This window comes from Cajanus cajan, chromosome 1 (genome assembly GCF_000230855.2).
Source record: "Cajanus cajan strain Asha chromosome 1, NIPB_CcT2T_4, whole genome shotgun sequence".
Taxonomy (NCBI): Eukaryota; Viridiplantae; Streptophyta; class Magnoliopsida; order Fabales; family Fabaceae; genus Cajanus; species Cajanus cajan.
In genome coordinates this window covers 16,219,757-16,234,435 of record NC_138517.1, presented here as the reverse complement: position 1 = coordinate 16,234,435, position 14,679 = coordinate 16,219,757, and the positions used below count along the sequence as shown (strand labels likewise).

Genomic DNA, 14,679 nt, shown 5'->3' with positions numbered 1-14,679 from the left:
AAGTTAATCATTGTAAGGAATTCTAACTTAGTTGAAAAAAGTCATGAATTGTTGTAGATCTTTAGCCAATTCTGATTAAAAAAACATTAAGTTAAAAACCAACTTATAGGTTACTATGTGATTTGCAATTCCATTTTGTTTTATTATAAGTGATGAAATTGAAATTTGCTCAACAAAATTGCTGGATAATTAATTTCTTCTTATTACCACACTGATTTTTTTATTTTATTTTCAATTTAAAATTGAAACAATTAAATTAAAAACAAAATATTACAAAATTAAAAACAAAATATTACAAAATAAGGTAGTATTAAATACGTTATATATATTTAAAGTGGATAATAGTGACATTTTAGGGGGAGACTTTGAAAAGTCTCTAATATATATATATATGAAGGGTGACATAAATAGTATACGTATATGATAATGCAATAAGAGATAAGTGCGAGGGTTTGGAACATTAGCTTTGAATAAACAAAGAAGGTGACAGTGTACGCTGCATGAGCATCATCTTAAGGGACCTCTTACTGTTTTCCATAATTATCCTACTTCTCTCCATTATACTTTGGTTACCAGATATGCTATGCCAGTCTTTGTTAATTACAAGCTTGTACTCTTACTTTTGGATCTTTGCATTACTTTTCTGCTGTATAAAAAAAAATAAAAATAATAATAAGGCAACAGCATTCAACTTTTTTTTTTTGTTTTGTTAATAGCATTCAAATTTAAAATAAATAGAAAAATAATTTATGAAAAAAAAAAAACATACAGTTTTCGAAAAAGACTTGAAGCTCAACCGTAACTATTGGGGGAAGACTTGGAAAATTCTTAGGTCAACTTGTCTTGTCTCAGCTCAAGTGCTCAACCGTAACAATTGGGAAAAGACTTGAAAAATTCTTAGCTCAACCCATCGTATAAGTATTAGAATTTTATGTCATCCTATGCAACTTCACTATAGAATATTTTATACAGCCAGTTAATCACAAATCATCAATATTAATATAATTTAATTTTAAGGTAGTTGTTAAAAGTTAATAAACATTGTAAATAATGATTTATGATACAATTCATATAATACATGTTATACTTGAGAGATAAAAATGTAAGTTCTATGATTTTCTAATACATCAATTATAGAAAAATTAAAGGATCTTTGAAATTCATGATACTAACATAATAATAAGAAAGTGTGTACCTTTCTCCATAGTAGAAAGCTCCTTTGATCCTTAGAGTGGTTTGATCTTCTTGAAGAGAACCAAAATTTCACTCCCTTTGACTTTTCTTTCTACTCTCTCTATCTTTCGTGATGGCTAGGGTTTGAGAGAATACTTTCTGTCAGGGGTGTGGACCTTGTCTCACATTAATGGATATTTATAATCCCTAAAGATTGTTATTTCCATCAAATAACAATTATTCTCATAAATGTTCCATTAAACCCATTTATGATTTAGTCTTTAATTATTTAATTATTTTATTTATTAGCCCTTTTATATATCACATATTTCCCACATGAGACATAATATCTTACAAAAAAGTGAAGGGTGTAACACCCGGCTTTCATAAATTATATTAAAAGTATTTTAGAAATTATTTTAATTAATATTTAAATGTCTTTATTTTATATTTTTTATATTAATTAATTAATTATATGAGTTTTATTTTATTTATGAAACATGATTTGTTATTATATTTTTAATTTGTGAAATAGGAGACATTTTATAAAATGTATTTTATTAATATATGTATGCTTATGTTTATGTTGATTATTAAAAAGTGGGTATGTTTTAATTATTATTTATTTTTATGAGAAAGGAAGGAAAAGTGTTTTGGTAAATGTTTTATTTTATTATTATTTTTTTTAAGAAAGAAGTTATGAGGAGTTTGGATGTTACCTAAAGTTACCAAAATCATTTCACGCTTCTGACTTCATTTTCCTTTTTACGTTCTTTGAAGACCAAGGAGAATCAATAGAAGGAGACCAACCAGATTCTGCTCGTTCTTCATCTTCTATTCATCAAGGTAAGGGGGGAGTTAAAAACCTCACTCGGAGGTGTGAGGATAACTGTTGAGTAGCAAGATTGACCTCCAATCCCCTGCTTGATGCATGCTTCTAGGAAATTTTAGTATCAATTCAAGTTTCTAGATTCTGAATGATGTGTAAGCAAATTTTATGATTACATGTAATTTTAAAGTGTTTATTATTTTAGAAAATTACACTCTTTAATAATATTCTTAGATAACACATTTCTCACTACTACTTTATTATGTATTTTTTATGAGAAATTTAAAATACATATCCCGATTCATAATGCAATTTATATTAGAAACTAATAAATTGTTCTCCCTTTTCTTATTTCCTTTTTTTTTTGTTGCTATGTGGTTTTGAAACTTTTTTAATTATCTCTCGACATTTTCTTTGTTCTCATGAAAAATCAACTTTTTTTAAGATGCCTACAAACAAAGAACCCTTTTGATAGAGAAAAGAGGTTACACTTTTAGTAAAACCAACTTAAGTTCCGTAACCTCTCACATTTAAATTCAAAATCTTTAATGTCAAAATTATCCTTAATGAAATGAGAAGGAAGAACATTAATTTTAATAATTTTAAAATAATTGTCAATGACTATTAATATATTTTAAGTCTATCAACCATTACATTAAACATCTTTTCATTAAAAAAGTCATTCTCTGATTACACGAGTCATTATTAGATTAAATAATCTAACATTCTCCCACTTGCCTCATATGATGACTTGAAGATTCAACATTAAACTAGAAGAGCGCATCATATGTTAAATTTACAAGTCACCATCCTTAATTAAATTAAAATGATTGAATCGTGGCAATTACAAGTTATATTAACTACTTGGTTCCTTCCATGTAACACAAATAATTTAATTCAACTCAACTTTAATTAATATCGTAACATGTGTCTTTATTGTCCTTTCAAAGACACATTTTTATCATTTCACTAAAATAATAATATATACTATATAATGTGAATGACAAGATAAATAAATAAAAAACTATAATTAAATTCACAAGTGTCATACAATAGAAGCATTATAACTATATGTATATATATATAAATCATACTACATAGTTAACAATGACTTATTCATAATACCTATCCTTTCAACATGACAAATGAATATCTTGGATGGTAAACCTTTAGTCAACATATCCCATATCGTTAATTTTGTACCAATATGCTCAATACACATTTTATATGTTTATGCACTTTTTCTTTAACGGACAAAAACCTTAAATCCATATTTTTGCTCCATTAGAGTATTTGTCATTCTTAAAGAAGAAGACAATTGTAGAGTATCACAATAAATCCTCAGTGGTTTGTCTATATTGTTAATAATACCAAATCTTGAAGTAAGGTTTCGAAAAACCATAATGCTTGAGTTGTGGCCTCAAAGCATGCCACAAACTCAGCCTCCATGGTAGAAGTGACAATCATGGATTATTTTGCACTTTCCCATAACATCACTTCTCCAGCTAAAAGAAATATGTACCCAAATATAGACTTTTTTTGAGTCCATACATCCAGCATAGTCTTAATCCAAATAGTCAATCACTTCAAGATGATCTGACCACCTATATGTGAGCGTGTAATCCCTTATGCCTTGTAAATACTTAAGATCTTTCTTTGTATCTTTCCAATGATATATTTCAGGATTACTTTGATATCAGCCCAATATTCCTATGACAAAGCTAATACTCAACCGAGTACATGTTTTAGCATGCATCAAGCTTCCAATAATTGATGCATAGGGGATTAATTCTATTTCGTTTCATTCCAAGTCATTTCAAGAACATTGTATTTAACTAAACTTAATCCCTTATTTCTGAATTGGAACAATCTCAACTGAGCACTTTTCCATTATGAATCTCTCTAACGCCTTATTGATATATCCTTTCTGAGACAATCCTAACACTCATTGTGATCTATCACGAAATATTTCTACTCCCATCACATAAGATGTCTCACCTATATCTTTCATTTTAAAATTATTAGAGAGATATTTCTTTACATTATGTAGCATAGCAACATCATTAGTAGCAAACAAAATGTCATAAACATATAAGACTAAAATTACAAACCTTCTTCCACTAACCTTCATTTAGATAGATTGATTGACAATGTTCTCTACAAAATCATACGACGTAATGGTATCATTAAATTTAAGATACCACTGCTTGTAAGTCTATTTTAGTCCATATATTGACTTCTTTATTTTACACACCATATTTTCCTTTCCTATGAAACATTTAAAAAAGGCAATCTTTACATTCATCTAGTGAAACTCTAAATTATAATGAGCCACCAAAACCAACACAATTCTTAAAGAGTCCATGTTAGAAACTGAAGAAAAGGTCTCTTATAGTCAGTGTTATCTTTTTCAATGAAACCTTTGGCAACGAGTCTAGTTTTATAATTTTCAATATTGCCTTTCGAGTCACGTTTGGTCTTAAAGACCCATTTACAACCAACTTAGATTAAGATTTAAACCTTGATTAAGCTGGAGTGAGATATGATCTCACTTTCCTTTTCTTTGTTGTTTTGTTATGGATTTGTGTATGCAGGTGACTTTGAATTTGGAGGAGTTTAATTGACAAGAAAACTCTGATAGGATGTGATATTGGGATTTTCATCATAGGGATTATTTCTGTTTTATTTGAATTTGACGTTTTAGTTTATTTTTATCATAAATATTTTCACAAAGTGTTTGAACTTATATTAACAATTCATTTAGCTTTAATTTTTGAATTTTGAATTTGAATGTGGTGCCTTTTACCCATGATCTTGATTAATAAAAGAGGTATATTATATAATTATATATATATATATATATAATATTATTGAATGTATACTTGTGGGTTAGAGGATGTCATAAGAGCTGCTTGCAAATCAATAGAGTTTAATATGATTCGTGGGTCTAAACTAATAAGCATGATTGTACTTAAAGAAAGCACATTTGTGCATAGAAAAATTCAAGGGAAACACAACTACGCTTAAGGAAGCACATCCATGCATGGTTGAAATTGAGTGAACCATAGTCGTGCTTAGTGAAGCACACCTGTGCATGTTTGAGTTTTTGTAAAGCACACTTATGCTTATTTTATGCACGTTTATGTATTTTTTTTTTTTAAATTTGATGTCTTAATACGAATTGCAGCCGTTGATATTAAATTTCTTATGGCATTGGAATCACCCAAAAATGATGTAAACTTAAGTTATGATCAAATTAGTGAACAAAAGTCAAGCTATCAGAATTAAGCTATTTTGTATTTTCGATGATGATGAAAAGATTAGTATCACATGCATATAGAGTTAGAAACATTCGTTGCATGAGTATTGTTTAAAATTTAATTATGTGTATATATATATATATATATATATATATATATATATATATATATTATTGTGTGGCTTTTTGGTTACAAAAGATGAATCAATGTATGGAGACGGTATTTGTAGATGTATGGAATACAATGTTTATACGTGTGTGAGACATTTAGTGATATTATTAATATGTGTGTGTATACTTTTGTGTCTTATATATATTATTTATGGATAAGATATATTCTCACTTCCTGTGATTATATGTTTGTGTTTAGGTTGAACTTCACTTACAAGATTAAATCAATAGTATAAGAGGACTTATATGATGAGAGATAAATCAAAAGAGAGGTTTTATAAAAAAGAGATTTTGTTCTGACAATGTGACAATTGAAACATAATTTGAATATTAATAGATATTACAACTATCAAGTTCTTTTTCAATATATTTTTTTTTTATCGAAAACTTTATTAAAATCTGACAGATGTGTCTTACTTGTATTCAAATGAGATATTTTATATGTTTTTTTCGTTTAATAGATTATAACAGATATAAAATGTCTCTTTTATATTAGTGTTATAATTATGGGCACTTTCAGGTGTTGGAGAAATATGGGTTTGTAACATACAAACTTCAATTACCTCCATTCATAGGTTCACAGCTTAAAAAGGCTATGGGGAGGGAACTAGGCAGCTGTGTGAAATGAGGGTCATTACATAGAACCAATGTTTTGACAATCAGTCCGTGACCATTTCAAAAAATGCTCTGCAACTGTGCAATTGCAGCCATAGTAACTGCATTTCTCTGCCAAAATCAAGGATTGTAACAAAATTGCATCTTAAACGTTACATAGAACACAGGCAGGTAGTAACCCACAAAAGTTGTATTGTACCCCCAATGAGAATCCTTAAGTCAAAATCCATATAAAATCAAGATATCCAAAATATAAATCTAGCAGTAGCTACAGCTTCGCTTTATTTATTTATTTATTTTTATCTCTATGATTGATTATTTACCGTATTTCAAAGAAAATATTTAAAAATATTTTTTAATAATATTATCTTTTTCATTACAACCTGTATATGAGTATTTGTTATCATATATCAGTATGTGTGAGTTGTCTCTTAATTAATTTTTTATTTTTATTTTAAAATCATAAATTTTAATAATAATAGAATAAATTATTTTTATCATAAAAATTAGAAAAGATTTATTATACAAATTTAACAAAGACTTGGAAGTGTGTTTAAAAATATAATAACTTATTTAAAATAATAAAATTTTCATAAAGCGCAAAATAATATTATATTTGTGACAAGGATGGCAGTGACTTCAAATTATTGACACTTTCGAGCAGTTTTAAATCGCAGAAATGATAATAGTTATAAGTGTTGATATTTTCTGACAATTTTAAATCGTGGATCTTTCAATAATTTTTTTCATTAAAATTAAACTAAAAAAAGACATTTTTAAAACAACAATCTGTGCAAGTAAAGTAACGGTAAGTACGCAGGGAAACTTTGGGGGGAAAAGATGAAAATGGAGGCAAACTACTTTCCTTTTGAAAAGTTCACAATTTCACTGATATGAAAACAACATGCAAGAGCAAGAGGCAAAATTGAAGAAAACTAATTCGGAAGAGTGAAGCTTCGTTTCGTTTAGTTTTCTTCTTATACTGAAGGCGAGAGTGAAGTACACGCCAGCTTCTCGCAAGTACGTTTCAATTTCAACTTCTTGCTTTCGATTTTCGCAAAACTCTCATTTCCGCAAACTCCTGCCAGGTAGGAAGAACAAAGCGCCGCCCGCGTCCACCTCCGCGCCAGAATCACCGCAATCTCAATCGGTAACCCTCTCTCTCTTTCTCTTCGCGTTTCTGATTTGTGAAATCCCTAACGACCTTTGTTTTCTGAATTTCAACATTGCGAATGAAGCCTGGTATGTCACATTTTATAGTTTGTTTTGTGTTGCGTTGCGTGGTCACTGTAGAATGTCGTTTTAATGTTTTGTTATCATTTGTTAAAAGAGAATGAAACAGCGACAAAGACTCACGGAAGAAAGAAAAGGCGCAATAAGCCGAAAAAATGAGGTGCTGTGTTTTATTCTCTGGTCTTCAGTTTGGTCTCTTGTTTGGGTGTTGTCATTGTCCTAAATTCAAACTGAAATAATTTTATTATTTAAGAATGCGTTTTTCTTCATGTTATTTTCTTGGTTTGAAGGATACATTTTTCTATCTTTAAATTCATTAACTGCACTTTCTCTAATCTCTCCCAGTTTGTTTTATGTTTCAAAGTTTATCTAGGTGGTTGCAATTTAAGAAGAAACATGAAAACAGAAGAAAAGTTGCAATTAAAGTAAAAATTAAAATGCAGAACATATTGAACTAGAGTCTGATGTCAATAATTATACCCTTGAAGAAGGATGTTTCAGCTATGCTGTTAGACTGTTAACGTATGTACTAGCATTTTAATCCACTGGTGCACAATTATGTTTTTCCCAGAAAACACCCATGAAATAGATGGAACACCTTCCTACAAGCATCAAAGTTAGTCTTGTTTTACAACTACAATCGATCCTCGGCTACACGGATAAAACAACTTTAATGTTCACTAATCTAACATGTATTTTGTTGAACACTCTTGTGTAGTGTTATCCTTTATTCTAATTACTGGTATTGTCTTTTCATTTTTTAGAACATTGAAGCACATTCTTCAGATGTATTGCAATTACTTCCGCAGCATAACTGCAAGCTTGATGTTCATGCTCTGAATACCCGTCAACCTGGAGAGGTACTTCTATTTTATTTGTTCAACTGAATCCTATGCGTATGCTGGAGTCTGGATTATTGAAATTTCGTGGCATTATGGCATAAAAATATTAAAACTCTTTCTCAACTCCTTTAGTTTGGCACAAGTTCTTTTGAGACAGCAATTCATTACACCCATCGTTTTTCTACTAAATCTCTTGGCTGCATTGTGGGAAGAGTTGGGAGGTATAAAGAATCTTATTAGATGTAAACTTAGTTGGATTCTCATTTTCCAGCCTCTGGTTTTGTTTTTAGATTCTAAAATGCTCACAATGTCATATGATATTTTTGACAAAGGTTTTTGTAGATTTATCTCATGTGAATATTTGATTTGATTACATATACATTTATAGGTTCAAATCTTGACTCAAAACCCAACTCTTTGCATAATTGTATCCATTGTTTGTTTCTTCACTGTCTTAATGAATGTCTCATCATAAAAATGAATTATTTCCTCACTATGAATTATTTGAGAATTAATTTTAGCTTCATAGCTTATATATCAAATTAAAAATACAACTTCCTTGTATCATATGAAACTAACATTCCTTTTCTCTGTTTGTTTGGGTGTGTGCAGACTTATTCCTTCTATATCATATCCTTCCATGCTTGAGTATAAATTATACTGATTGGAAGACAAAAAAGTATTAGTTCAGTTACATGTCAAGTGGAACTAATAATTGTAGAGTTTGCTTGTGGACTCATTTTTGTATGCCACTGCTAAATTCTTGCTTTAGTGTGTTACTAACACAGATTTTTTAGGTTGTAGGATTATATAACTTAGTAATATTATGTTGTGGTGGATTATATAACTTATTGATGCTATTAAAACTAGAAAAGGGCAGAGTAAGGCCAAAGAAAACTTTAAGGGAAACCATAAAAAATACATTAATGTAAATATGTCTGTTGAATTTTTGGATTTTGATAGACCTCAGTCATGTTAGTTGATCTATCTTGCCATCCCCACTTGTAGGAAATGGCTTGGTTCCACTGACGCTATATTGTGGCTTTCTAAATGGTTCAAAATTGATAAACCATTTTCAGTTTTAGCTCAAAACTCTCACAATGTCAACTTGCCAGACCAGCATCATGCCTGCAATTTGAATTTTAGTGATTATGGTAATGTCTTTAAGAGGGTGAGCCTTGGCGCAACGGTAAGGTTGCTGCTTAGTGACCAAGAGGTCACGGGTTCAAGTCCTGGAAACAGCCTCTCCGCTTGCGGGGGTAAGGCTGCGTACATCTACCCTCCCCAGACCCCACTAGGTGGGAGCCTCGTGCACTGGGCCGCCCTTTATGGTAATGTCTTTAAATTGAAATTCTTTTGTTGTGGAACTTAATACTTGCAGTTTGTGAAACAAAAAATAAGAGAGCAGGACTGTATTAAGAGTGTGTTTGGTTTGCAAAAGTGTTTTCTGTTTTTATTATTAATTACAATTACAATGATGTCACATTATTTTCACCTTGTTTCCTATGTTGCCCATATCCTATTCAAATATTTGAAAACAGAAAACAAGTGAAAACCCTGTGACATTTTTGTAATCATTAATGAAAACTGACAATGAGAACATAAAACATTTTCATGAAACAAACACACCATTTGATTTGTTTACTATGTTAATTTAAATTTTTAGTTAATATCTTTTCACTAGTAATTATAAAAATATCACATTTTTTTGTTTCCTGTTTTCAAGATTTTGTGAAGGAAATGGTGAAACTGAAATCAACATAAGGAAAAGAGGAAACTAAATGAAAACGAGGTGACAGCTTTAAATTATAAGTGAAAACATTTCACTTGAAAATGAAAATAGAAAATAAGGCAAAACACCTCTTATATATTAAGCTTGAAATAACATTGGTCACCTATCATTCTAATGCAACTCTTGGTTTATCATGGTTTCGCAGTCCAAAACAAGATTCAAGGAACATTCCTTAAAAAGGATGACCCAAAGATAAGCGCATTGATGCAACAAGTAGAGTTACTAAGTTCACTAGCTCTTAAAGTTGATGCAGAGAACGTGGACCAAAGTCTTGAAAATGCATGGAAGGTGAGGCTTGATAGTAAACTTGCTTTTGTTTTGATTTTTGAACAACTTACAGACTTCTTTATAAATGAGCTCCAGTTGATGTCATCAAGCAAAGACCAATTTATAGATTAAATGTCATGAAGTTCAACATTAACATAATTAAATCATTTTTTAACATGTCAACCCTATCTACACAATAGTCATGAAAGTCATTTGTCAGCTGGATAGTATACATTTATTATTGGAGAGATTACCTTGATTCTGCTAATGCTTGTATACATTTGTATAATAGCTGATTTTTTAGAGCCTAGTTCTTCAGCACCCTGGTTGTTGCTAATCACAAAGAATTAGGCATTATATGATAGTATAATTATGGGTAGAATTTACTAAAATAAGTGGTCTTAGAATTCAATAAGTAAAATTATTATTTAAGAGTTACTTGAATTAAATAACAATATAATATAGTCATTATTAATTTTAAATGATTAATATAATTAGTGATAATTTTAAGCAATGATTTGATAAATACCTAAAATATATAGATTATTATTTCTCAATTTATAATATGAACGTGCTTTTGAAATAATTTTAAATCTATTTTTTAAAATAATAAAAATGCATCGATATAATGTAGAATAAAGTCCATTAGTTGATGGTTTAAAACTATCAGAAAATGTGAGAAAAATAAAAAAAAATGTAGTCTTTTTTACGATTTAAAACTGTCAGAAAGTATAAATTAAGAAGAAAAAAATGTAATTTTCTGGCAGTTTGTTGAATAAACAAAAATTTAGATAAATTTTGTGGCGGTTTTAAATTGCTAGAAACTGATTAAAATGCATTTTGTGGTGGTTTGAACCCGCCACAAAGTGATTGAATTTTCTAAATACCGGCGTTTAAAAAATATATGTCGCAAACGGGTTTTGGCAATTGGAGAATCGGCGGTTATTAATGATGCTGATAATGCAATTTGTAGCAATTTTTAACCTCCAGAAACTACCAAAATAACTACTATAAATCACACATTTTTTTTGTAGTGTATTAATACAAAATAAGTTTTTAAATAAATTATTTACAAAATAGAGTTTTAAATAGACTAATAGATCATGACAACTTTTAATATATTATCTCCATTTAAAATTTAAAAACAGAGAAAAAAAGTTTTAAAATTAAATAGTTACAAAATTAAAACTAAATTTGAGTCTTACTCAGTTATTTTTGTGTGAAAAAGAAGATTTAAAAAAATGTTTTAATATGTTATAAATGACATATCATCTCTCTAATTTTTAAAAATCACGCAACCTCTTTTAGAATAACATTATTAGTTAAAGTGAGAGAAATAAAAGAAATAAAAGTTAATTTATATTCTATCGATAATATACGTCTCTATCCTTTGGTTTTGAATTATATACAATGTTTTGTCGTCTCTATCCTTTATTTATGAATTATATACAATGTTTTGTTTTCTTTATGAAAATTTTGAATGTTCTTCAATTTTGAAAATAATAATTTCTTAGTCCATTCTTTAAAATTGTTCCTTGAAATTAATATATTTTTTAAATAACAACACATGATAGTTATGAAATAATTTTGAAGTTAAAATTGAATAAGAGATCAAGTTTCATTCAATTGTTAACACTTGTATTAATAATTTATTCTCTCTTAATAGGATACAAATGTTATTATCTTATATAAATGGTTGTATGTGTCACTTAAATAAATAAATTAAGAGGTTAATATTTCCTTAAAAACTAAAGGAGAGATGTGTCAGTTAAAAATATGTAAGGGGAGGTCATTGAAATTTTTCATTATTAATTTTAAACTAACATGGAAGTAGCATCTTATCTTTTTGAAATTTTTTTAACTATTTTAGATTTGTTTTGAAATTATTTTTAATTATTAACATTATTGTTTTCACAGTTGTACATTTTTTTTATAAGAACAAAGTAAAAATCGTGGTTATATTTTTCTAATTAAAAGTAAAAAAAAACATAATAATCTTCTCAAACTAATAGATCCTTAATTTATTTATCTTGTATTCTACATTATAATATTTTGTTTTATAAGAATGAAGTATCAAATCATCTTTGATTAATATAAAATTTTGTATATATGATATAAGATTAAAGAACTTTTAATTTAAAAGTTGAATTTATAAAATTTACATTTAATATAAAGTTATTAAGCAATGTAAAACTTTGTAAAAGTTACACCGATACCGTTTGAACCCTTCTCATACAAAAAGGGGGATTCAAACGACACCGGTATAACTTTTATCAAGTATTACACACTCTATAACTTTATATTAAATGTGAATTTTGTAAATCTAACAATTGAATTATAATTTCATATCACTTTATATGTTTATATCAAATTTTGTTAAAATTGAACAATAACATAAAGGTAATCAAAGTGTTCATATTTTATTATATTTGGAAATCTATATATTATGTAAAATTTATTTTATAAGAATGAAGTATCAAATCATTTTTGATTAATATAAAATTTTGTATATATGATCTAAAATTAAAGAACTTTTAATCTAAAAGTTGAATTTATAAAATTTATATTTAATATAAAGTTATTGAGTTATGTAATATTTAGTAAAAGTTATACCAATATTGTTTGAACCCTCCTCATACAAAGAGGAGGGTTCAAACGACATCGCGGTATAACTTTTACTAAGTATTACACGCTCAATAACTTTATATTAAATGTGAATTGTAAATTCAACCATTGAATTATAACTTCATATCACTTTATATGTTTATATCAAATTTTGTTAAAATTGAACAACAATATGAAGGTAATTAAAGTGTTCATATTTTATTATATTTGGAAATCTATATATTATATGTAAATTTTGTTTTATAAGAATGAAGTATCAAATTCACTTGGATTAATATAAACTTTTATATATATAATATAAGAGGAAAAAACTTTCAATCTAACGAACCAAAAGATGCTATGTTGTCTTGCCCTACCAAAGAATGGTGGGCAAGCAAGCGAAGCCCCAGGTTCAAAAAGAATAGTAGGTATCGAAGTAGTAAATACCAGAATGATTCTTGAGCAGCGCCGGGAGAAGTGAAGATAAGCACCAAAAGTAAGAGAAGTGAGGCGTTCAGAACCTATTCTAGTAGAGGCCTAGAAAACCTGACCAAAAGATAGTTAGGTCTTTCCCTTACTAATGCTAATGTGGGATCAGTTACTTATATAAAATTATTGAGTAGTATAATACTTAGTAAAAATTATACCGGTGTCGTTTAAGTCATCCTCTAATACAAATGTTTATAAAAATCATTTATTAATTGCATCCTTGGAAAGATTAATTTTGCATTAACTGATTAGAAATTTTGTCTACTTATATTATATTGGATCGCAGAGTGGGATCCTTGGGGTGTTCCAAATGATTACGAATGTGAGGTGATTGAGAATGAAGCACCACTTCCCAAGCATGTTCCTCTCCATTGATCTCCTCTTCTCCCTAAAGAATTTCACACCACACTAGAGGCACTTGCATCTCAATCAGGAAAAGATACTCCTACTGTCAACTCTAGTGAATCACCATCAAAGGCATGATTTGCAGCCACATTAGAGCTTTGGTTTCTCAATTTGAATATATTTTTCCTTCCTTTGCATTAAACTGTTCGCATGACGTATATATTTTCAGACTCATCAGTTTTTGTTTGGGAAAACTTTGGCTCCTTGATAACTTGAACAATATGAAATAACAAGAACTTTTTGTTTCACTTTACAAGTATATATCATGCAAAAAAAAAACATATCCATTATTAATAATCTTTAATTTATTTATTTATCTAGGTTACATGACTCCCTAATGCATCTAAATAAGGCAAAGTGCTGTTCCAGCTTGTCTGCTGTAGCATTTCATTCCCTAAATGGATTCAGACTGTATTATATGCACATTTGACCTGTTGTTTACTTTGTTTCAATCTGATATCCCTGTATTTCCCTTTGTTCTATTAAAATTCCCCCATCTCAAATATTTATCAATTTAATATATATCAATTCAGGTTCCTAGGTTCTTAATGGTATACATGCCTTTACATTACATTATCTATTTAATATATCATTAATTAATAGGTTCTTAATGTTACTAAACATTATTCTGGAAAGAGTGGTTGAAGCATGAGAATTTAGGTTAGAATTTTGTTATTATTTTTTTTTGTAATATTTGTTATTTTTATCAAAATAAAAGTTTTGGAAAAATGAATAAGTTAGTTTGGTTCTTGTAATTATTAATTTTTTGTATTTTATTTCTTTAAAATTTAGAATTATTATTTTTAATTTTTATTATTATGTAATAATTTTTAGTTACTTGTTTATTCATTAAAAGATTAAATAATTATTTCAAATGTTACCGATAATTGTTAGTAATGTTATCTTATTATATTAGTCTGCGATATTTCTAACAAAAATATATAGGCCTATAAAATAAATTATTTAATTTTAGAGAAATAAAAATAAAAAATTATAAGAC

At 28.3% G+C, this 14,679-nt stretch overlaps 1 long non-coding RNA gene across 3 annotated transcripts; it reads left to right on the top strand.

The window, feature by feature from the left end:
- The first annotated feature begins 6,835 nt into the window (after nucleotides 1–6,835).
- On the top strand, nucleotides 6,836–14,271 carry LOC145958440 (uncharacterized). 3 transcript variants are annotated; one of them, XR_014434246.1, is made up of 6 exons: nucleotides 6,836–7,067; nucleotides 7,136–7,197; nucleotides 7,378–7,440; nucleotides 8,045–9,453; nucleotides 10,060–10,202; nucleotides 13,561–14,271. It is a non-coding gene; the product is annotated as an uncharacterized LOC145958440 (long non-coding RNA). The 3 variants fall into 3 exon arrangements; XR_014434247.1 differs by having other exon boundaries at nucleotides 7,136–7,289; XR_014434245.1 differs by having other exon boundaries at nucleotides 7,136–7,440.
- Nucleotides 14,272–14,679: the final 408 nt, after the last annotated feature.